Genomic DNA, 23,435 nt, shown 5'->3' on the forward strand with positions numbered 1-23,435 from the left:
ACGAGCGCAAATGACGTCAATCGCACAGCACAATGCGTGTGAATACAAATCACCGGATTAATCTACTTTTGTATCAGACAACACTATTAGACTTTATTCTTTCTTTTTCTTCTCATGTCTCTGTCTATAATTTCTTTTAATACCAGAGAGTTAAGAAATCTTACAAAGAGAAAAGCTTTTTTTTCTTTAACAATTCAAATCTGTCTTATTTTTTTCAAGAATGTGTTATGGCGAAATTCATCATCAAATATTGAGAGACATCACGAAGACCAAGAAGCCAAGTTTCAAATTTGTTCAAACAAGTCAAAGAGAGACATTCAGAGTTCATCTGAAGATGTCTGAGCAATACATATCTGACTCCATCTCTGATACATTCTTTTATACAGAACGTAGCAGGCCCTTGTATACATACCGGTAATACAATCAAACTTGGTACGTTGTGGCGTCAGATACCCTTTTAGTTCTATTGAGCACTGGTTGAAGATTTGGTCTTGTTTGTCCAATCACTGAGCTCGTTCCCAGGACGGTTATAGAGAATAGATGTTGTTTAGCGACTGTAGCAAATGCTGCTATTATATATTATATGTCTGTTGTTGTTTGTGTCTAAGCAGCCTCCTAGATCGCTCTGATGAATATGGATTGTAGTAGAGTAGGCGGGGCGAGACCGTGGTTCGAGTCCGGTGAGTAATTGTGAATTAGCGCCAGCTGTGCACACACCGGGCTCGAATCACGTAGGAGATTGGGAGCATTTAAAACGAACGAGCGACCGGACCGTCGAAGAGAGAGGACCGGGCCCGAACTTATGTTAAGTGTATAATTATGTTCTTGTGTTTTGTATTTATGTTTTGTTCGCCGGCGGTCGTCCGGGAGGGGCCGCCGGCTGTTATTATTTATATTAAAACTTGTTAAAGTTTTGCCGTTTCCTGACTCCTTCCTTCCATTTTATGGAGATGTATTACATGGATCAAATGGAAACCTTCTGTTTCCTGGAGTGTTTAAATCTTGTCTTCTGTGATCATCATCTGTTAACGGCACTGCTTGTTTCCAGATTGAAGTCGACATTGGGATGTCAGAAATCCAAAGGCACGAATCGATGGCTTCCTATGACAATGTCAAAACAAAAGGCTAGTCGTGACTAGCATGTTAGTGAAGATGAATCTGGTTGTTTTTGAAAAAAGAAGTCCTTCTGTGCATTCTTTCTTTTGTAGTGATTTTCTACTAATAAAGTTGTGATGCTTTGGCAAGGCTGAGCTCTCTGTATCGCAGCTCTGCACATTCTTTACTGCAGCTGGCTGAGATGATAGCCAAGACTCAGCGTCACAATATAACTGCTTTAGGGCCTTTTGTGAAGTCAGCATCACTCAGCCCTTCACAGATCTGCTTTCACCAGCTTTACTGGAACGTCAGCTTTCTCGGTTTCTAAGAAAACAAAATAAAAATACACACATGTACACCAAGTGCACTTGCATAACAGTTTTAATTACAGAGCACTAATGAGTAAATTAAACTTCAAACACTTATATGAGTTCAGAAGTTCACCTTAGCAAATAATTAAATGGGTGGCCAAGTAGTGTTGAGTGTAGGAGGTAAGGCGATTTAACTATTTATAGAGCTTGCTCTGGTTTGGTAGGATAGGTGGCGTGATTGCTAATGCCGTGCAGCTGCGTGATTGCTAATGCCGGGCAGCTGCATAATTATTTGCACATGCTCCTCCCGAACTTTGTTAATAAAACATTATTTCACGAGTTTACCTTAGCAAATAATTAAATGGGTGGCAGTTTAGATAAGCAGGGAATCTAGTATGCGTATTTAGCGTGCTGTCCGGGGAAAGGGCTCCGATCTCTGTGTTTGCCCGAGCCCCGAGCGCTTCCCCCCCAAAATATGCAACTAGCGCAGGACAGCAGCCAAGGCTGGGTGTTATTACCCCCCAAATATAGCAGAGCTTGTGGCTGGTGAGTTGCTGGCCTTCATTTGGAGTAGAGTCCCGGCTAGGGTTGGTTTCTGTGGGCATCTGTGGGGTATCGATACTGCTGTGGCCGTGGGCTGTGGGGTATGGATACTGCTGTGGCCGTGGGCCGTGCGGATGGAGGCCCCTGCTGGGGAGACACTGCTGCAGCGGTGGAAAACACAGATGGAAGCCCCTGCTGGGGTGGTACTGCTGCAGCAGTGTCAAATTGAATTGAAGCATTTCCAAGCTGTGAGGTAAGATTGTAGGGTCATGGGGGAGACTGAGAGGATGATGTGGCTGAGAGAGATGTCAAGGAGGGGCTTCAGTGGGTGGTCTAGAGGAATATTAGTTCCGAATAGGGAGGTACTAGGGTGGGGTGTTGGTCCACTTCTGGTGCCAGCTGCCTGAACTTCTGAAAAGCGAAGCGGAGAGAGAGTCATCTATTTGGTTTTTTGACCCGGGAATGTGTTTTGCGGTTAAGATAAATTGGTTGCACGCTGATATCCAAGTGAGTCTTCTTATCAAAGGCGTTAGTGTGGGGGAGTGGGAACGGCCTTTGTTGATACATTGCACAGGTGCTTTGTTGTCGCAGTAGACTGAGATACTGTTGGTTGACCATTCTTTTTCCCACAGAAAGGCTGTGATGACGAATGGGTATAGCTCGTACAGCACCTAGGCTGAGGAAGACTGGGGGAGATTTAATAGCTGAGGAGACCATGTGGATGCGAACCAGCAACCTTGGTAATACCCTCCGAAACCGACGGATAAGGCTGCGTCGGTAAATAATTGGATATCGTCCAGGTGCGAAATCATATCGTTGTAAAAAAAAGAGAGTCCATTCCATTGTTTTAGGAAGCTTATCCACAAACACAAAAACTGGTCTTCGAGTGCTTGAACGGAGGACGCGAGAGAGGCCCAGCTAACAATTTTACGTTATAAAAACGGTCCTGTAACGTTTCAATTAAGTTTTAAAAACGTTTATGTTCTAACGTTCTTAGAACGTTCAAAACGTCCAGTTTTTTAGACGTTGTATTAACGTTATTGTTTGGTTATAAGAACGTTATTCAAAAACGTTTTTAGAACGGTTCTATTTGTTGTTATATTAATGTTCTAAGAACGTTTTTAAACACGTTATAAAAACATTCCATTTGCCATTATAAAAATGTTCTAAGAACGTTTTTAAAACGTTCCATTTTCCATTATAGTAATGTTACAAGAACGTTTTTTAAAATGTTATTAAAACGTTCCATTTGCCATTATATTAATATTCTAAGAACGTTTTCCTAACGTTCACATAAAGTTTTAAAAACGTTTATGTTTGAACATTCAAAACGTCCAGTTTTATAAACATTGTATTAACGTTATTGTTTGGTTGTAAAAACGTTATTCAAACGTTCCATTTGCCATCATATTAATGTTCTAAGAACGTTTTCCTACCGTTCACAGTTAATTATAAAAACAATATGTTTACACATTGTTGGAACGTTCAAAACTACCAGTTTTAAAACATTGTATTAACGTTATTGTTTGGTTATAAGAAAGTTATTAAAATCTTTTAAGAACGTTCCAGTCTCTTGTTATAAAAATGTTCTAAGAACGTTATATAAAACATTAGGAAACTAAAAATACTATTCCGGTTCTTTGTAGCAACAGCAAACAATACATTGTATGGGTCAAATGTATAGATAGTATGGATACAAAATCAATGACATGTACAAAGAATCAATTAAATGTATACTTTATATTTTAGTTATATTCAGTTTATAATATAATTAACTTGCAGATCAAACAGTATTTCCAGTTCACATCAATATAAAACATGAAAAACAATCAAAACAAAACAAAATTAAGAACTTTAAGATTTTTAAATGGATTGAAATTATTCAAAATATTTAGAACATTCATAAAAAAAGGTAGACATGGCAATATTTTTTCATGAAAACAGCTTAAACACTTAAATCTAAAACATAGACAAAAAATAAAAATACAAATATTTAAAGATGCAGAGAAATATTTTAAGATGCAGGGATGTATTATACATGACAACAGTTTTTAAGGATGTCACTGTGACTCCATGTCAGCTTCAATCAACGGGACATCTTAGTGGACCTAAGCTTCAGAGAATGTCGGGAGATACTGGAACGACAAAAACAACAGTATTGTAAGTGGAAGTTCACCCACAAATCAATTTTGTGTGATTTTTTTTTACTCACCCAGATGACGTTAAACAGGTTTAGAGAACTTCCGGCTTCTTTGGAGCACAAATGAAGATATTTAGGTGACATCAGAGAGACTTCCAGGCCTCCTCATAGACATCATGGTGTCAGTTTTGGCCAAAGTCCAGCAAAGTACTAAATACATTGTTAAATTGGTCCACCCGTGCATAGTGGCTCAGTTGAATTTTTTTGAAGCGACAAGAATGCTTTATGTTTGAAAAACAAACCAAACTAGCGTTTTGTGTCAGTGTCTGACGAATGTCAGTGTATGCCACGTGTTCACAAGAGCACTTCTTCTGCATGAAGAAACACAGAGTTGCGTTTCCGTGTTATGAGTAAGAATGCCCAATAGGGGCAATCCCCATGCGTTGTTCGGCACACAAACCTAATACGCATGCGTCAATGTGCTCTCATCCAAGAAGAAGAAGATGAAGAAGTGCTCTTGTGAATACACTGAAAAGACAGAGGAGAATGTATCGATTAAATCTGTATTTTGGTGTGTTGTTCGCACATAAAGCATTCTCGTCGCTTCAAAAAATTTCAACTGAGCCACAATGCACGGGTGGACCAATTTGACGATGTCTGTAGTACTTTTCTGGACCTTAGCAAAACTGACACCATGATGTCTATGAGGAGGCCTGGAAATTTCTCGGATGTCACCTAAATATCTTTATTTGTAGTCCAAAGATGCCGGAAGTTGTATAAACATGTTTAATGTCATGTGGGTGAGTAAAAAAAAAAAAATCACACAAAGTATAATTTTGGGTGAACTTCCCCTTTAAGTGAGGCGAGATTTAGTATAAAATAACTGGAACACTGTAGTTGCTCATGCAGAAGATCTTATAAAAAAAAGGAGCGAATATTTTTTTTTATTGTTTAAGTATTATGAACTAATGATTAGTCAGAGTTATGGACAGGTGTTCCTTTAAGTTAGTATTTGAAGAGTATGCTCCAAAATGAGATAACAATAATTCCAAAATAAAGTTATGTTCAAAAAAATGTATTGTTTATTCCAATTGAGTGATATCAATCAAACTGCAGTTTGTTTGTTTTGATTTAAGACATACTAACTAAAAAAATACAGCTAACTAACACAATGAAACATAATAAAAAAAACATGATTTTTGAAAATTGAAAACCAAACTCTTCATTTGTATTTACTACTAATATTCAAACACTGAGCATTACTGCATCAAAATAGTCTTGCTATTGTATCGTTAAAAATATTATTTATTTACAAGAGTTTCAATTTTCTACCTTGCGCAAAATAATATCTTAAAGTCATTTTTAACATGGCAAATATTGAAAATAATTGAATTTAAATATAAAAAATAATTTAAATAAAAAAAAACTAAAAGGGGGGAACAAAATGGTCATACCCAGTCCCGGTCAGACTCCATGAGGGATATATTTTGTAAAATTACCACTGTCAAAGAAATGAGTAAAGACAGACAAATTAATTAATCTGAAAATAAAACAAGCCTGATGCGTTATAGTGAATAATATTCTGATAATTTGACAGTTGGTTTGATAACTTTATCTGAAACGGTGGCAGAGTTAAATTAATTTAAGTACATCATATTAAACATAAAAATATGGATTCAGTACCGTATATGAAAACATAATACGCGCAAATGCCTAAATGTCTAATGAATATCAAACGTCAAACTAACTTTAACGCTTTGGGTAAAATTGCGCGGTTTGTTCATCCGGTGTTGTGCCGAAAAATGCACCCCTGCCAGATTAAGCACCCCCTTCAAACACACGCTGTCTGATTGGCTAATTCTAACCACTCCCCTCCCCACACCTCATCCTAACCCCTCCCCTAACACCTAATCCTCACCCTAACCATTGTGGGGATGAGGGGGTGCATAATCTGGCAGGGGTGCATTTTTCAGCATAACACCGGTCATCTAATCTTAGCCCAGTGAAGGCAACGTCGCTACTGGAGAACCGCGCTAGCAGAGTTTAACTCGATCCAACCCTTATCAAACACAAGTCTTGCTATCTGGGTTAATAACGTTAATCCCGAATACACAGATTAGCTTTTTTGGGTGTGTTTTATTAAGGTTGGAGCTATAAACTCTAACGCGGCCCTCCAGTACCGACGATGCTCTTAGCCGATTTGGTTTGAATATCGAGAAAGTGTTCCAACGAAAAACATTTCGATAAATCAAAAGAGTGAACTAAATGTTCGGGAAAAACATCGCCTTAGCAAAAACATTTATCAACGACATTCGACTGTATTCCTTAGTTGTAAATAACGTTAGCCTATAGCTATAGCTAACAGCTCTGTGAATAACGGCCGCTGTTTTCGAGATAATTCAATCCTACGGTTAACCCAATCACAACCTCATTAAAACAATAGTAACTGCTGCAAAACTAAGATTATCAACATTGTTATTAATGTATTTTTCATAGAATCAGCAAATGTCTCTTTGCTTACCTGAATGTTGAAGTAGCTCTGAAGTCGTCCGTCCGTTAGTCACGCTGTTTGAAAACGCACGTGGTGTGCTCTCTTAAACCACGCCCATACTATCACGGTCATCAGCATCGTTAATCCTTGAAAGTTTTTCATATGTATTTATATATTTTAAATTAAGGTACATTTATAAGATTATATTTGGTATTATACTGCCTTTGTATCAAATTACAAGAAAAAAAACTAGTTAATGCTAATGTGGGGGTGTTTCTTATGCAGCTTCTGTAAACTTGATTTCATTCTCTCTGCTGACTTTATTCAGTTCTATATGTTTTCCTATTTTGTGGCTATTTTTGGCTATTTGAGCAAATGGGAATGGAAATAAATATTTGTGGTACTCTCCCATTCACTACAACTTCCGCTGCTGAGAAATGTTGTGGAGTTTGAATAAGTAGTTTTGAGAATTGTATTTCGGATCAGAAATATGAGCAAAAATGAGCGAAAAAAATCTCCTGACAGATTCGCTTAATAGGACTAGTTGTTATAATCGCATTACAGCACAGTTGAATTGCACAGTAAGACATTTCCCATGCCTTATACAGAGGGAAGCAGTCAAGAATATGAATAGAGGAAAGGATGTCTGAGATTGCACTGGTTCGTCGGGTAGCCATCCTCTGTGTCTGGGCATAAATGATTATAATACATAGCATACTTACCTTTACTTGTCATTATCAGAGAGAAATCTCATGCGTTGTGTGTCCCAATTTCTTCACAATACCATGCCTTTTGGTGAGGTGCTGCTGATAGTGCCCTTTGTATGGTTCCCATCAATGCGACACATCGTCAGTTGTGCACCTCAGCCTCATTGGGTGTTTCAGCCCTTTATCACAAGACACCCTCAGCCAAGGTAGGCCCACCGTAGATTAATCAGACCTGGGTGAGTTGCGCATTGTTACAAGGTCATCTGGCAGAAGCAGTGTGCAGCTATCACAGCTATCTCAAGACTACCCAAACCGTTAATGCGCGCTCAGTCCCCCACAGTCCTGTATGGCATACCATTACAACACATTACCAAAATGAACGCAACCAAATACACCAAACCATTGGCTAAGGCTGTTATAGCCCCACTGGCTCCGTTAATGTTAGCTCAGAGCCCCTGGTCCCATATGGCATCATAAAACAACACCATTTTTTTATGTGGTCACTTGGCAGCCCATATTCCGTCATTCTGTTTCAACCAGAGCCAGTGGCCTAACTCGCAACGAGAGTGGCAAGTTCTTTGACTAGTGTTCGTTTGGTCTTTCCTGTGATCCCCACTTTCTTAAGCAGCCTTATAGTGGAATTGGAAACACAGCCCCTGTAGCCCACTTCCACCGGGGAACACTTTTGATGTCCAGCTCCGATCTTCAGCCTTCGCTGACAAGTTGGCATTAGATTCTTTCTTTCAAATGCTTTGTTAATGACCTCATCCCAAGGTACAGTCAACTCAACTATGAGGACTGTCCTGGCGCTGCACCACAGAACCAAGTCCAGCTGATTGATGGCACTCATTGCTAATGTTTTTTGAATGTCCCCCTAACAATGCAATTATAGCTTTTGTAATGCTTATCCCAACCGGCAAAAAGTCGTCAAAAAGACGTCTGGTGGTGGGTGTGAAGTTTTTAGAACATTACATTAAAAACGCAAAGGTAACGTTTTTAATCCTAATGTTTTTAGAACGTTTCGCTAACAATGCAACTATAACGTTTTTAATGCTAACGTTTTAAGAACATTACATTAACAAGGCAAAGGTAACGTTTTCAAAGCAAATGTTTTTGGAACGATTTGCTAAAAATGTAACTATAACGTTTTTAATGCTAACGTTTTAAGAACATTACATTAACAACCTAAAGGTAACGTTTTCAATGCTAATGTTTTTAGAACGTTTTGCTAACAATGCAACTATAACGTTTTTAATGCTAACGTTTTAAGAATGTTACATTAACAACGCAATGGTAACGTTTTCAAAGCTAATGTTTTTAGAACGTTTTGGTAACAATGCAACTATAACGTTTTTGATGCTAACGTTTTAAGGCCGTTACATTAACAACGCAAAGGTAACGTTTTCAAAGCAGATGTTTTTTGAACGTTTTGCTAACAATGCAACTATAACGTTTTTGATGCTAACGTTTTAAGGCTGTTACATTAACAACGCAAAGGTAACGTTTTCAAAGCAGATGTTTATTGAACGTTTTGCTAACAATGCAACTATAACGTTTTTGATGCTAACGTTTTAAGAACATTACATTAACAACGCAAAGGTAACGTTTTCAATGCTAATGTTTTTAGAACGTTTTGCTAACAATGCAACTATAACGTTTTTAATGCTAACGTTTTAAGAACATTACATTAACAACGCAAAGGTAACGTTTTCAATGCTAATGTTTTAAGAACGTTTAGCTAACAATGCAACTATAACGTTTTTAATGCTAACGTTTTAAGAACATTACATTAACAACGCAAAGGTAACGTTTTCAATGCTAATGTTTTTAGAACGTTTTGCTAACAATGCAACTATAACGTTTTTAATGCTAACGTTTTAAGAATGTTACATTAACAACGCAATGGTAACGTTTTCAATGCTAATGTTTTTGGAACGTTTTGCTAACAATGCAACTATAACGTTTTTAATGCTAACGTTTTAAGAATGTTACATTAACAACGCAATGGTAACGTTTTCAAAGCTAATGTTTTTAGAACGTTTTGGTAACAATGCAACTATAACGTTTTTAATGCTAACGTTTTAAGGCCGTTACATTAACAACGCAAAGGTAACGTTTTCAAAGCAGATGTTTTTTTAACGTTTTGCTAACAATGCAACTATAACGTTTTTGATGCTAACGTTTTAAGAACATTACATTAACAACGCAAAGGTAACGTTTTCAATGCTAATGTTTTTAGAACGTTATGCTAACAATGCAACTATAACGTTTTTAATCTTAACGTTTTAAGAACGTTGCATTAACAACGCAAAGGTAACGTTTCCAATGCTAATGTTTTTAGAACGTTTTGCTAACAATGCAACTATAACGTTTTTAATGCTAACGTTTTAAGAACATTACATTAACAACGCAATAGCAACGTTTTCAAAGCAAATGTTTTAAGAACGTTTTGCTAACAATGCAACTATAACGTTTTTAATGCTAACGTTTTAAGAACGTTTATAAATTGCAGATAACGTTAAGAAAACGTTCTACAAACGTTATTGCAAGAACGTTACGGGAACGTTCCCTGTTAGCTGGGGAGGACCTTGCAGGATGATTGTTCCAGCATATATGCCGAATAAGTGCCAGAAATCTGGGTGAATAGGCATTCTTTTGAAGGCGGATGTGATATCGACTTTGGCTAGCCAAGCGCTGCGACCTGCTTTTTTAATGAGAGTTATGGCTTGTTCGATGTCGTGGTAATGGAGGGAAAATTCGTTGAGCGGTATGAGCCTGTTGATGCTTGGAAATGCAGAGTTGTGTGGTGATGAGAGGTCTATTATTAGGCGTTCTTTACCGGAAAATGTTCTGCTTGCGATGCCTATGGGACTGATGCGGAAAACGCTGAAGGGGGGTTGGTGGAATGGCCCTATCATGAAGTTTTTGTCGATTTCGCTTTTGATTAGGCGATCGACTGTTTTTGGTTCAGCGAGAGCGGACTGGAGGTTAGCGCAGATGATGCTCTCGGATAGGAGACTTTCAACCCCGGGGTTAAAGCCGTGTTTGAGGCCGGACAGTAGGAACTCTGTGAAATTGGTCTCAGGGTGTTTTGACAATTCTAGAGAAAGGTAAGAGACAATCGCTGGAGTCAAATGGTTATTTCTGGGATTTTTATTTGCAGACTTTTTAACAGGGGATATGAAGCGGGCGTGAGTGCCCGCTTCATGAGTGCCCACTTCAAAGTCACAAATGTGCATGAATTTGCAACGCTGCCTGGTGCACGTGCTGTGGTTGAAATGTAAGCAAACCTGATTATTGGTGCGTGGTGCTAGTTGGCTGGTGGTGCGGAATGGGTGCTTGTGTGAGGGATGAGCTGTTGGGTGTTGGACTCCTGTGTGGGAAGGTGTTGCATATTATTTCTGTTTGTCTTGTGAATGCGATTGTGAACTCCGTGAATGATGACGTTAGTGGTTCTGTGCGTTGTTTTTTAAAGTGACGGAGAAGTCGCCCCAATTAATTTGGCGGTTGGTTCCTCCCAATCACGCCCCTCCAGGTGTCACTGTCGTTGCCCACGTGGGTGTTGAAATCCCCCAGCAGAACGACGGAGTCCCGAGTCGGGGCGCTTTCCAGCAACCTTCCCAGAGTCTCCAAGAAGGCCGGATACTCTACACGGCCGTTTGGCCCATAGGCGCACACGACAGTGAGAGACCTATCCCCGACCCGAAGGCGCAGCGAAGCGACCCTTTCGTTCACCAGGGTAAACTCCAACACATACACCAAAATTAAAAAAAATATCACAACACATTCATACCCTCCACGTGACCTGTTACCTAACAGGATTCCTATGCGCTCTTGCGTCTTCACGCCTTCTTTCGTGGCACTTCCCAATAACGTGACTTGTTTTTTCGTAAAACAGGACTTTTACACTCTCTTGGTGTCTTGCAATCCACTATTGCGACACACTCGCTTTCAGTGTGACTCGCTATCCTTAGCGAGATTTATACCCTGTTGGTATCTTGCCCTCAACAGTGGGACACGTTTCATTCACTCTCACACTATATGTATACAGTTGTGTTCAAAATTATTCAACCCCCACTGAAATTGATTGTTTTGGTCGGTTTGACATTGATTATGATCATTCAGTCATCCAGCTTACAATTAAATCAAAGAGGCACGTGTAGGTCAGACAAATATAACATAACATTTATAATGAAATAACCACAAATGTCTTTTCTGAGCTCACATCATTATCAGTTTTATTCAACCCCCAAGTGACATTCAATCTTAGTACAACATCCTTTTACAGTTATAACAGCTTTTAAACGTGAAGCATAGCTTGACACAAGTGTCTTGCAGCGATCTACGGGTATCTTCACCCATTCATCATGGGCAAAAGCCTCCAGTTCAGTCACATTCTTAGGCTTGCGCAATGCAACTGCTTTCTTTAAGTCCCACCAGAGGTCCTCAATCGGATTTAAGTCTGGTGACTGCGATGGCCACTTCAAAATGTTCCAGCCTTTAATCTGCACCCATTCTTTAGTGGACTTGAAGGTATGCTTGGGATCATTGTCCTGTTGAAAGGTCCAACGTCTTCCAAGCCTCAGGTGTGTGACGGACTGCATCAGATTGTCATCCAATATCTCCTGGTACTGAAGAGAATTCATGGTACCTTGCACACGCTGAAGCTTCCCAGTACCTGCAGAAGCAAAACAGCCCCAAAGCATGATTGACCCCCCGCCATGTTTCACAGTATGCAAGGTGTTCTTTTCTTCATAGGCCTTGTTCTTCCTCCTCAAAACAGCGTTAATCCATGGGCCTATTTAAGGGGTTGAATAATTATGTCAATGAAGAATTCACAAAAGAAACATTTACTATTGTATTACAAAACTAACTGATGTCATTTTAGTTGCATATGGTTCTTTAAGAAGTCCTTGTAGGATTTCATTCTGAATACAATTACAAATGTACACTAAATTCCCTAAAACTATTTACAGCATTGGGGGTTGAATAATTTTGAACACAACTGTATGTCTTGCTACCTAACAGGACCCACGCTACCTAGCGCCTTCGCGTACCTATGCGGCACATTGCACTCTCAGTGTGATTTGCTTACCTTAGCAAGATTTATATCCTCTTCATATCGTTCGCCCCACTGGCAGGAAACTTATATACATTCACACATATACAATATGTACAATATGTTTCCCTGAAACCTGGATCGTCTACGCTTCTGGCACACTAGTGCAGTTTTATCATAAATTTTGTTCAATTTAGGAGAGGCCTACGAGGGTAAACATGTGCTTAAATCAATATAATAGGGTATACCCTGTCCGTCTGTGACTAGTACCAACTATTTTCTTCAAAAGTGTGTGTTTGTTGTGCTCAGCATGTGAGTTCATATCTGCTTGGTGCCCATCCTATGAGGCCCATAGCCTTTGTTAAAATCAGAGAAGTACATGAACTTCTATAACTGTCTTAAATGTATGCTTTTATATAAAAACAAAATGTTATATATTTAGAAACTTTAAATGTAGTCTTTTATATAAGAAACCTCAGTAATATTAAGAATACTCAGTAATAAACTTATAAAAACGTAGAAAAATTCTTGCTTTATTTCTTTTGCCTCTGTAAAGCGTACAAATGCCAAAAGCTGCGCATCCTTTAAGACATCTGTAGCCTCATCCAGCTGTAATGCAAAGCCCTCTGCCAGCTTCAGTTTTTCTACCTGTTGCACCCTCACATCAGATGCCATTTCATCGATCCGCCGAGCAATGGTTGTATCCGACAACGGAATGGTTTTCAGTTTATTTGCCCAGTCATCATTCTCAAACATTGTTTTGCTGCAGGCAATATCAGATCTTCTGCTATTTGGTATGGTCTTTTACACTGAGCAATCCTAAGGGCCACGTGATATGACGCTTTCAAAGCAAGCTCGCTGATTTTCTCATTATTGTCTGTTGCCCTTTGAAGGATTTGAGACTGAAAGTATTCCAGTGGTTTGTCACTCAGATTAAATTAATTTGTGATCCAACATTAACAGCACCGCTGGGGACCCCCGGTTGAAGACCCCTGGTTTAGATGGTTAGAGTAAGGTAAGGGTAAAGGTTCCGTAAGACTTTGAAGACGGATCTGACTAGAAACACCAAGGATTTAGTGAGAGCCGTGTTTTCACTCTGCCCGAGAGTTTTGCTAAGGCAGTATATGATGATAGATACACTGTAAAAAAAAAAATCCGTAAAAATACCGGAATAAGTACTGGCAGCAAATAACTTTTTACCGTAATTTAAAAAACAGAAATTTTCTGTTAAAAAATTCATAAAAAACGGGAATATTCTATTAATTGACGGAGTGGCCACATTAAAATAACAAAAAAATATCTGATTTTTTAAAGGAATAACTACTGTAAAAACACGAAACATTTTCTATTATTTAAAAGTTTATGTATGTTAAAAAAACATTTTTTTTTTTTTTAATGTAATACGTACAGTAGAAGATTGGAAATTTTCTGTGTTTTAATGGTATATCTACACTGAAAAAAAAATCAAATTTCTAATAGAATTTCAATCATTTACTGGTATACCAACAGTATACAAACGGCAAATGTTAATTATATCTGTAAAGTAATGGAAAAATTACTGGCAGCTCACTGACTTTCCCTGTAATTAAAATGGAAAAAACTCTTCATTTATGGTTTGTCTACAGTAAAACAAAACCATTTTTTTCTACTGTATATCAGTACATACGTGTAAAGAAGCCGTTAAGAATTGTTAGTAAACTTCGTACTTACAGGGATTATATTAATTATTATTACAAAACAACAACTTTGTAATAAAAACAGATTATTTAATTAATACAAATCATTTATAATTCCAAATACTGTAATTAATAAACAAGTAAAAGAGGTCTTGAACAAATAACTTAATTTCAATTTTTTTATTGTTTCTAAATGTTACGGATGTTAGATATGCAGAAAGTGAGTTGGTGTGTGTGTGTGTTAGAGATAAAGAGAATGTGAGTGTGTGCATGTGTGAAAGTGTGTCAATATGTACTCAAAATGTACTCTAAGAGGTCTTGAACAGGTAACTTAATATCAAATTGGCTTAAAATTTAAAATAGTAAATCTTTTTTTTTTTAAATGGATACGTCAAGTTATCCAAATGAAAACATAAAACACTACACATCACCTTATACATTTACAATAACATAAAACAACAGCAATAATGAACATGCAAAAAGATGTTTTTTAAACAAACCGACAGAAAACCAATGGAAGTCAATGGGTGCCACCACTAGTCAGTTTCCAACATTCTTCAGAACATCTTATTTTGTGTGCAGCAGAAAGAAAGTCATACAGGTTTGATATGTTAAGAGGTTGATAAAATGATGACACAATTATCTTTGGTGGGTGAACTATCACAAAAAAAAAGTATAGGTACTTTTGACAACAGTACATGGAACAATGTAGGTGGCAAGACAGAAGCAGTAAGATGAAAGAAGTGTACATAATGACCTTTAAAGCCTCCAAGGATTCTGAAAGTCATGTAACATTAGGACCAATGTTGTAGTGCTTGGCACCCTTCTTTTCAGCTTTGGACCCACGTTGTGGATTAATACTCAATAGGCTCCTGTTAAAAACACAACTAAAATGTATTACCTTACTTGGCTAGGAAAAATTAAATAAACTTTAAATGGTCACAACATACCTTTGGATAAATTCCAGAGTCAGGGTGGCTCCTTATGGATACATGATGTTCAGAACATAAAAGAGGCTGAACATGTAGCTGAGAGCAATCAGGAACAGCTACTGCTTTTGTTTACTGTAACTTGGTCAACAGCTTTCCTGTAGCTCAGTGGTAAGATCACTGCGTTAACAACTCAAGGTTGTTGGTTCGATCCCAGTGGATTGCAAACACCTATATAAAATGAATAGGATATAGCAGTGCAAGTCGCTGCATCTGCCAAATGCATAAATGTATATATTTGATACTGAAATATAATAGTGGAAGCAGGCAAGTCCCAAACAGAGCCAGATTTGGGAATCAAGAATGTATGGGTTCTGTATGTGTCATCAGGGCATCCAAAAGTTGCTGCTGGTATAATTCGGAAAATAACAGTGAAATATGCCATATGTTACATATTTTCTTATTTACTGACTGAAATGCATGTACATTTACTCTTGCTCCAATATATCACACATTATTTAACACAGTCTCACTCCGGACCCCTCGGGGTCGTTTTTTAACGCACAGGGTACCACTCTTGCATCGCTTTTGACGTGCAGGGCATCCACATGAAAATGTTTATTTGATATAATTTGCAATGATGGTGCTTTGGGGTTTAATTCAAGTTTAATAGCCAGTATAATTGTGTTTATATGACGCTTTTCGGGCAGTTTTAATAGATAGTGTAACAGTTTGTCACCGTCCGTTGAAAATTTCTGATTCTGGCGACAGAAAACCACGTTCAAAAATTGCCGCCAGAGGAAGAGTTATGTTACCTTCGATGACATTGGCTCTCCAGTATCTCGTGACTGATCGCGTCATTTCGTTGGCATTGAAAGAGAAACGGAATTGATTAGCTGCCGCGACTGACTGCATCTGCGGTAATCTTTGAACCGGAGCAAACTTTATGCATTCAAGCCAGACACCTTCATGCAAGCCGTAAGTTTAGCTATCGTACGGCTTTAGTGCAAAATGGTCTGCGGCACGAGTGGTGTTTAATGCTTTTGTCAGTTTGTTCAATAAATACCTGTGACTACTTTTATTCGCGTGTTGTGTTTTATAAGGCTTAGAAGTGTTTGGGGTTAGGTTTAGGGTTGGGGTCACGTACTACAGCAACGTAGTTCCCCGTTCGTCTAAAAATACCTCAAAGGGTCGCCGATGTTCGCTGACCGAGCGTCTATGTGTGACGAGTCGGGAGTGAGAACGGGTTAGTCTGATTTCATTCCGCTGCCATGTTAAAATCGAAAAGGAAACAGGGAAGAAAACAAAAAAGAACCTCGCGTCGATGTCCGATTACACACAGATGTCCTGTCTGTGGTTATTTTGTTATAATATTAACCTTACGTGTGTGTATTTACCCCATATAGCGTTAGCATCACACAGTGTCTACAATGCATTCCAGTCCTTACTGAAAAAAAATCACCATTTTTTTCGCACTGGAACCCTCTAGTCCCTCTATCTAACTAAAGCGAACAGTAGATTATGTAATTAAAATATAAAGTAAGTTATTAATATGCAAACAGAAACACAGACGGCTTGATGTATGCGTAACGTTTAAAATAACATTAATTTTAATTAACTTGAAATACACCACCAGCACGACAACTGTCAACCAAACTAATATCGCTATCTTTCAATGCGAGCCATGATCAATTGTATAGTACAATACAAACAGTAATGTTATATTTCCAATTAATAGTTTTAATATACATAGCTTTTTACAAACCGAGCCGAGAAGAAGAGCCGAGATCATCATGTCTTTCACACAGTGCAGCGGGGAATGGGTGGGAAGTTTCTACAAGCGGACCAAGCAGATAAAAAATACGGACAAATAATCTGTAAATTAACTAGTGGTGGGTATAGATTAATTTTTTTAATCTAGATTAATTCCAAGATTAATCTAGATTAATCTAGATTAAAACGGCTCATTTGAATTCTGCCGAAGGCATTCAGAATATGTGTGCTACCCAAATAATGACTAAAAGTAAGTCTTTGAGAACGGGTTTCTCAAGCCAGGTTGCCCATTAGACCAGGGGCTCGTCTCCTGTTTCCAAAATGTATCACAAACTGCTTGAGAAAACTGTTCTACTATGATAATTGGTGATGAAAATAAATTATGTTCAATAAGATGTACTTGTGTTTACTTTCGCATTAGCTAAGGGATGATTTGCGTTTAGGTGGTATTTGAGACTGGAAGAGCTCCAACAGTACATTTACATTTAGTCATTTAGCAGACGCTTTTATCCAAAGCGACTTACAATGAGTGAGGGAGCAACAAGCGATATGTCATACAGGAGCCATAATACATTAGATCTCAATACAAAATGTTACTGGTTTCAACTAAAGCTAGACCACTACCTGTTGAGAGAAAGTGTTTTTTTAAACCAATTCCGCAATGCACAAGCTGCAAACAACCTTAGTCTTGTCGATGTTTCCATTGGGAAGCTTCTTAAAAATGAAGCAAACCCCTGAAGCAAACCCGGCGGCTTCATAGCTGCATCCATGTTAGCACGTCACGTCTGATGCGGTAATTTCACAGTTAACGTTATGTTGTGTTCAGACCAAACGCGAATGGCGTGTCAAGCGCGAGTGACTTATATGTTAATGCAAAGAGCCAATAGACCTACTTGCTGCGCGAATGAAGCCCTGGTTATGAGATGATGAGGCGGCTTCTGCTTCCGCGAATCACGCGAATCACGCGAGTTGAAAAATCTCGTTCTCGCCCCGTACAGTGCAGTTAAGATGGTATACATCCGCGCTAAAATATCAAGGTGAAAGTCATCATAGCTTGCGTAGTATAGACCCAGCTGCCAAGCCAACTTTGAGAATAGATTAACGGCGACATTTTTTTTTATCGCGCGATAAGAGTCTCACTAAAATTAACAGATAGCATATTTAATGATGAGGAGAAGTCATAATAAAAAAAATCAATACGTAAATGCTCATTTGTACAACAAATATTCACTCATTGTTCAGTTAACAAAAAAAACTGTTCTTATTAACAGTATTAAACGAAATTCACTTTTGCAATTTACATGACCGGTTCAGTAAAAAAATAAAATAAAGCAGTCGCTTGATTGAAATGTTGTGTTGACTTCTATTAACATTACTTACCAGTTGAAAAACTTGGGAAAAAATGTTGTGTTGGCTGTGCTTATGCGTCCATGACCATCAAAAGTTGTCGGAGCCTCGCTCACGGTCTCAAAATGCAATTCGAAAATGTAAATAAACGGAAAACACCCGTAACACATATAATTATGGACAATTTCCGTTAAAATATGTAAAAACACCCGTGAAACATGTAGTACGGAAAATGTCCGTTAAAATATACAGTCATTGAACTGTTAAATTACAGATTTTTTTTTACAGTGTAGCCTCATCTACGTAAGCGAACACTTCATGTTTTCAGTTAAAAAATGGCATCATCTGGGTACTTCAAGTGCACTTATTTTTTTGAGAATTTTCAATGTGAACGAATTAATCACACTATTTACACTTCAAAAAGGCGTACAATACTGCATAAGAACGCGATTTGGGATGCGCCTGTGGATGACTTCTCCTTCGCCATGTGGTTTTACACAAGTGCAGTGTGCACAAAATATTTTCTCAACAAAAGAATGAAAAAAGAGAGAGTAGACAGTTTCCTGTCTTGGGGTTCACATCTCACAGAACCTGTCACGGTCATGTCACAGTCACCACACAGTTAAGCAGGCCCTGCAGCATCTTTTCCACCTCAGATGCCTAAACGACTTTAAACTGCCCTCTCAGGTGCTCAGGACTTTTTACACCCTCACCATTGAGAGCATCCAGAAAGGAAAGATTCCTGTAGCTCAGTGGTAAGAGCATTGCGTTAACAACGCAAGGTTGTGTGTTCGATCCCAGGGGATTGCAAAAACCTATGTATAATGTATAGGATAAAGCAATGTAAGTCGCTTTGGATAAAAGTGTCTGCCAAATGTAAAAATGTAGATGTAGAATGAAACATCACAGCCTGGTTCGGTAACAGCACCCAGCAGGACAGACGACCTCTTCGGAGGGTGGTGCGATCAACTGAGCGTTCCATTTCGACTTAGCTTCCTGACCCGAACAGCATCTACACTAGACTGTGCTTGAGAGTAGTGAAAGACCTCAATCATCCCAACAATGGAGTGTTCTCTCTGTTGCCTCAAGAGTTTCCACTCCTTGAAGGCAAATACAAAGAGAATGAGGGGGAGCTTCTTCCCTCAGGCTATCCGGGCCCTCAACCAGAACTCCATGAGTAACACACACTTATACGACAAAAGGACTGTTTTTGCACACACATATGCATACATTGCACATTGTACATAATTGTACTACATATATTGCACAGCACCTGCACATTACATGGACACTTCCCCACTCCCCTACACTATTTATATATAGTTTAACCTTCCTTTCTTTCCTCTCTTTTTTTAGTCTTATTTAAACAGTCGAAAAAGCATTGCACTGCATGTTGTACTATGTATGGTTTTGTATGTGACGAATAAACTTTATAAAATAATAAACCAAAATGAAATCATAACATTACTCAATAAATTATGTTGTATGTCATTTCAGCAGAAGTGTCTAATTTTGTGACAATGTAACATTAAACCACCTAACAGATGTGTCCATGACATCGAGTCTGATTGGAAGTAGGGAAGCGCTTCCCCTGAGGAAAGGAGCTTCCCAGGGGTTCCCAGGGTGGGTGAAATCTTTCTTTCTATCTGATACATGTATGAATGTTATGCACAGAGGGGAGTGCAGTCCAGGCAATATGCTCAGTTGCACTATTCTCTTGCATTCTTGGGCTGAGAGGTTATTGTAGAACAGCATCCTGACTGTTATGTAAACTAGACTCCAGTTTACATAAAAGACTTCAAGGAAACACTGTAATTGAAAGGAAGTTCCAGATTCATTTTGACTGGTGGGAGGTGGATAAATGTTTAACTTATAGACGGGAAATCAACGAAGTGACTGACATAGTTTGATGTAAAAATTTATATGGATGCATATCTGGCAAGCAAGCACATTTTAAAATGAGAGCCACTTATTATTTGCATTACATAATATACATAACAGATGATCTCAGGGTCTTCATGAACAAGTTGGAAGTTGGATGGAGCATCTATTAAGATGTTTTTCTAAACTCCGATCATTTCTTATAAAGGCTTGTCTTTGTGTTAAATGTTCAATCTCTTCATTTCTGTATTTGCAATAGAAAACATTGTTCACTTGAAATAACAGATGTAAGGTATTTTGATTACAAGCAGAACTGTTGATGTAAGCCAGATTCTCACTTATGTTGCATCATTTATCGGAAAGGGATGTCATTATGTGTGCGCAGGATTACTGGATCTTGTGTGGCGCTTGCCAGACTGTGCGCAGTAGCTACATTTACTTCATTATTAGGCTTAGCACACAAAAGTTATGGTAGGGAACAGCGGGTTACTTTTTGGTTATAGCTCCATCTCTCAAAAATTATTTGAACTTAATTTTTCATATTTTTACACAAGCAACATACACGTCCCTGCAATAAATGAACACTTAGAAAGTGTGCTTCTAGAACCTTCTCATAAATTATCGTCGTCTGACAGTTCGAGAAAAAGACTGATAGAACAAATCAACCCCGTGTAACTATGAAAAATATTTGTGTTAAAATTAAACTATCCTGCGTTAGTTTAGGCCACCCTCATCCCTGGTCCCTTGATCATCGATCGGAAATATTTGTGACCCTGGACCACAAAACCACATGCCTACAAACTTTGCTCACTGGTGCCTGCTCTTTGGGAATTACACAAAGTTTGGTTTCTATGCAAAGTTTAGAATGTCTAATTTTGAGTTCATCTCTCCAAAACGTTATTACAGCGGTAAGCCTATATAGAGTGTTAAAAATAACTTGTTTCTTCTTGGCAACAGCCTACTGCTACGCCTTTGATGGACAACTATAAAGTTTAGATTTTATCCACACTCAGATTCCAGTAGTAGTATGTTGTATCGCGGCCAAATATTGTCCTTTCCTACACTAATCCATAATTACTTATAACCACTCATCAATGGAAAGGTTTTTTATTCGACTTCCAGATGATGAATAAATCTCAATTTCAAAAAATGTACAATTGTTGTCCAATGTCACATTAAATTGTTATTTCTGTCCGCGATTTTAGAAATATCTCACTTCCACCATTCAAGGACTGTTGACTTGCTATGACATAAAAAGCTGCCCAGGAGCCCAGCGAGAGAGAACTGTGTGAGTAAACCTCACTCTCCGACCTCAAGACGTGCTCTAGCGACAGACACTAGAGGTCTTTAGCCTCCTCCTTAGAGAACCCGCCACAAAGACACAGAAAAAGACGTGTTGGTGCCATATGACCAATGCATTGTATTAATTTATGTGAGATTACATTTTGCTGTTGGTCGCAACAGTTCTTGGAGTTTGTGTATTTCGTTTACCTTGTGTTGTGTGCGTATTGCTTTGACAAGACTATGAAAGATCACAAAGATACTGTGTTGTGTAGTTGGATTATAACAGAAATTCAGACAGTTTCACAGTTCATTTATACAAGTTTCTTCACATGCAAAATAAACATATTTTAGAATTATTTTTTAAATTAGTAGTCAAGTTAGTAGTGATAGAAAAACCTTCCTTCATTCAAACTTGGACGCAAAAGCATTCTAATAAAACCATATATGTTTTCAATTCAATTTCAATTAATTGAGCTCGACCACTGTTGTGTCATCTGCAAAGTTAATGATGGTATTGTTTGGATGGGTGGAGGTACAGTCGTGTGTGTAGAGAGTATACAGTAAGGGACTAAGCACACATCCCTGAGGGGAGCCGATGTTAAGGCTGAGTGCTAAGGAAAGGTGGGGTCCATCTTAGGAAATCTTTTTTCCAGAGGCAGGTTAGGTATGAAAGAACCAGGTTGCATAACTTTGTTGCTAGTCTGTCTGGAATGATCGTGTTAAACGCAGAGCTAAAATCTAAAAAAAGTAGCCTAGCACAACTGTCCTTCTATTCCAAGTGGGCAAGTGTTGTATGGAGGGCTCCGGCTATAGCATCCTCCGTAGACCGGTTGGTCCTATATGCAAACTGATGGAGATCAAGTGTAGAAGAGAGTCTTTCAGTAATGTTACCTCTGACCAGTTTCTTCAGACACTTCAAAATGACTGTAGTAAGTCATTAAAACTGTTTATGGGGGACTTTTTGGAACATGGATAATGGTTGATGATTTCAGAGTGAATGGAACCGTTGCCTGTGCTAAGAACCAATTAAATAGTCTAGTAAAAACCACCGTAAGCTGGTCTGCTCAGTCCTTTATCAGCCGCCCTGTTACACAGTCAGGTCCAGCTGATTCCCTGGGTTCACTGTTGCACTCACCTCACATCCTCAATTTTGTTTTCAGTCTGCAACTTGGCCCGTCTTATGCCTCTTGTGTATTGTATGTTTGATTTTCCCCTCTTGTTTAGAATGGGCCCATCTTTTCCTTTATATGCTCTGTGTTTGTTCATTTAGGATTTCCGTCCCTGCTGGGCAGTTTGCCCTTTGTTTGACATTATGTTACTTTTATTTTGTTGCAACAATTTTATGTTTGAGATTTTGATCTGGATTCAAATAAAACCCCCAGTAAAGCTGGTGTTTCCTTTCCTTGGCCTCTTGGTCCCTGACAGGGTGGCAACAGAAGGTGTTCCATCAAAGACCAGCTGCCAAGGGGAGACGCTAGCCCTGAGCAGCTGCACATGCTTTTATGACATCATGTGTTATGTGAATTCGATTTAAGCTTCGTCAAAACACAATATCTTTTAATGTAGTTTTATTTTAAATCATTATTTTAAAAGAAAAGAAAAATACTGAATTCACTTTACTGGTATTAAAATCAGCTTATCTTGGATAGTTATATAAGAGAATTAAAATGATGATGCCTTTCAGCCTATTTGGACTTCAATAATTTTTCAAAGACCCTGTTTACGTAAAGGTTTCAACTTGCTCTTGTAGCTCATTTGTTGCTCAGGAAAACAATATAAGCACATCAAATGGTTATTAGTGATAAATGATGGGTAATTCAATAGGAGGCGTAAGTTGTTAGAATATAGAAATGAAATTAGTACTGATACAAAAATTGATTACTTCCTTAATTCAACCTTGAAAGCAAAAGCTATCTAATAAACTATAATATTTGGAAGTGATACAAAATGATTAGGGGTTGCACCAGAAGGTGTTCTAACAATGACCATCTGCCAGGGTGAGATGATTGCCCATAGTAGCTGCACAAGCATTTGTGACAACATGTTTTATGTGTATTTGATTTAAGCTTATTATCTCTCCCCAATTCTTTTTGTAAAAACACAATATATTTTTATGTTATTTTTTATTAAATCATAAATAAATAAGAAAAGAAAAATACTGCATTCCCTTTACTGGTATTAAAATCAGCTTAACTTGAA

At 38.3% G+C, this 23,435-nt stretch overlaps 1 long non-coding RNA gene across 1 annotated transcript; it reads right to left on the reverse strand.

The window, feature by feature from the left end:
* Positions 1-3,883: 3,883 nt before the first annotated feature.
* LOC130419903 (uncharacterized) lies at positions 3,884-6,643 on the reverse strand. Its single transcript, XR_008906557.1, has 3 exons — positions 6,611-6,643; positions 5,544-5,590; positions 3,884-4,084 (listed from the first exon to the last, which is right to left on the reverse strand). It is a non-coding gene; the product is annotated as an uncharacterized LOC130419903 (long non-coding RNA).
* Between the last annotated feature and the right edge of the window lie 16,792 nt (positions 6,644-23,435).

Source organism: Triplophysa dalaica, chromosome 4 (assembly GCF_015846415.1).
Source record: "Triplophysa dalaica isolate WHDGS20190420 chromosome 4, ASM1584641v1, whole genome shotgun sequence".
Lineage (NCBI taxonomy): Eukaryota > Metazoa > Chordata > Actinopteri > Cypriniformes > Nemacheilidae > Triplophysa > Triplophysa dalaica.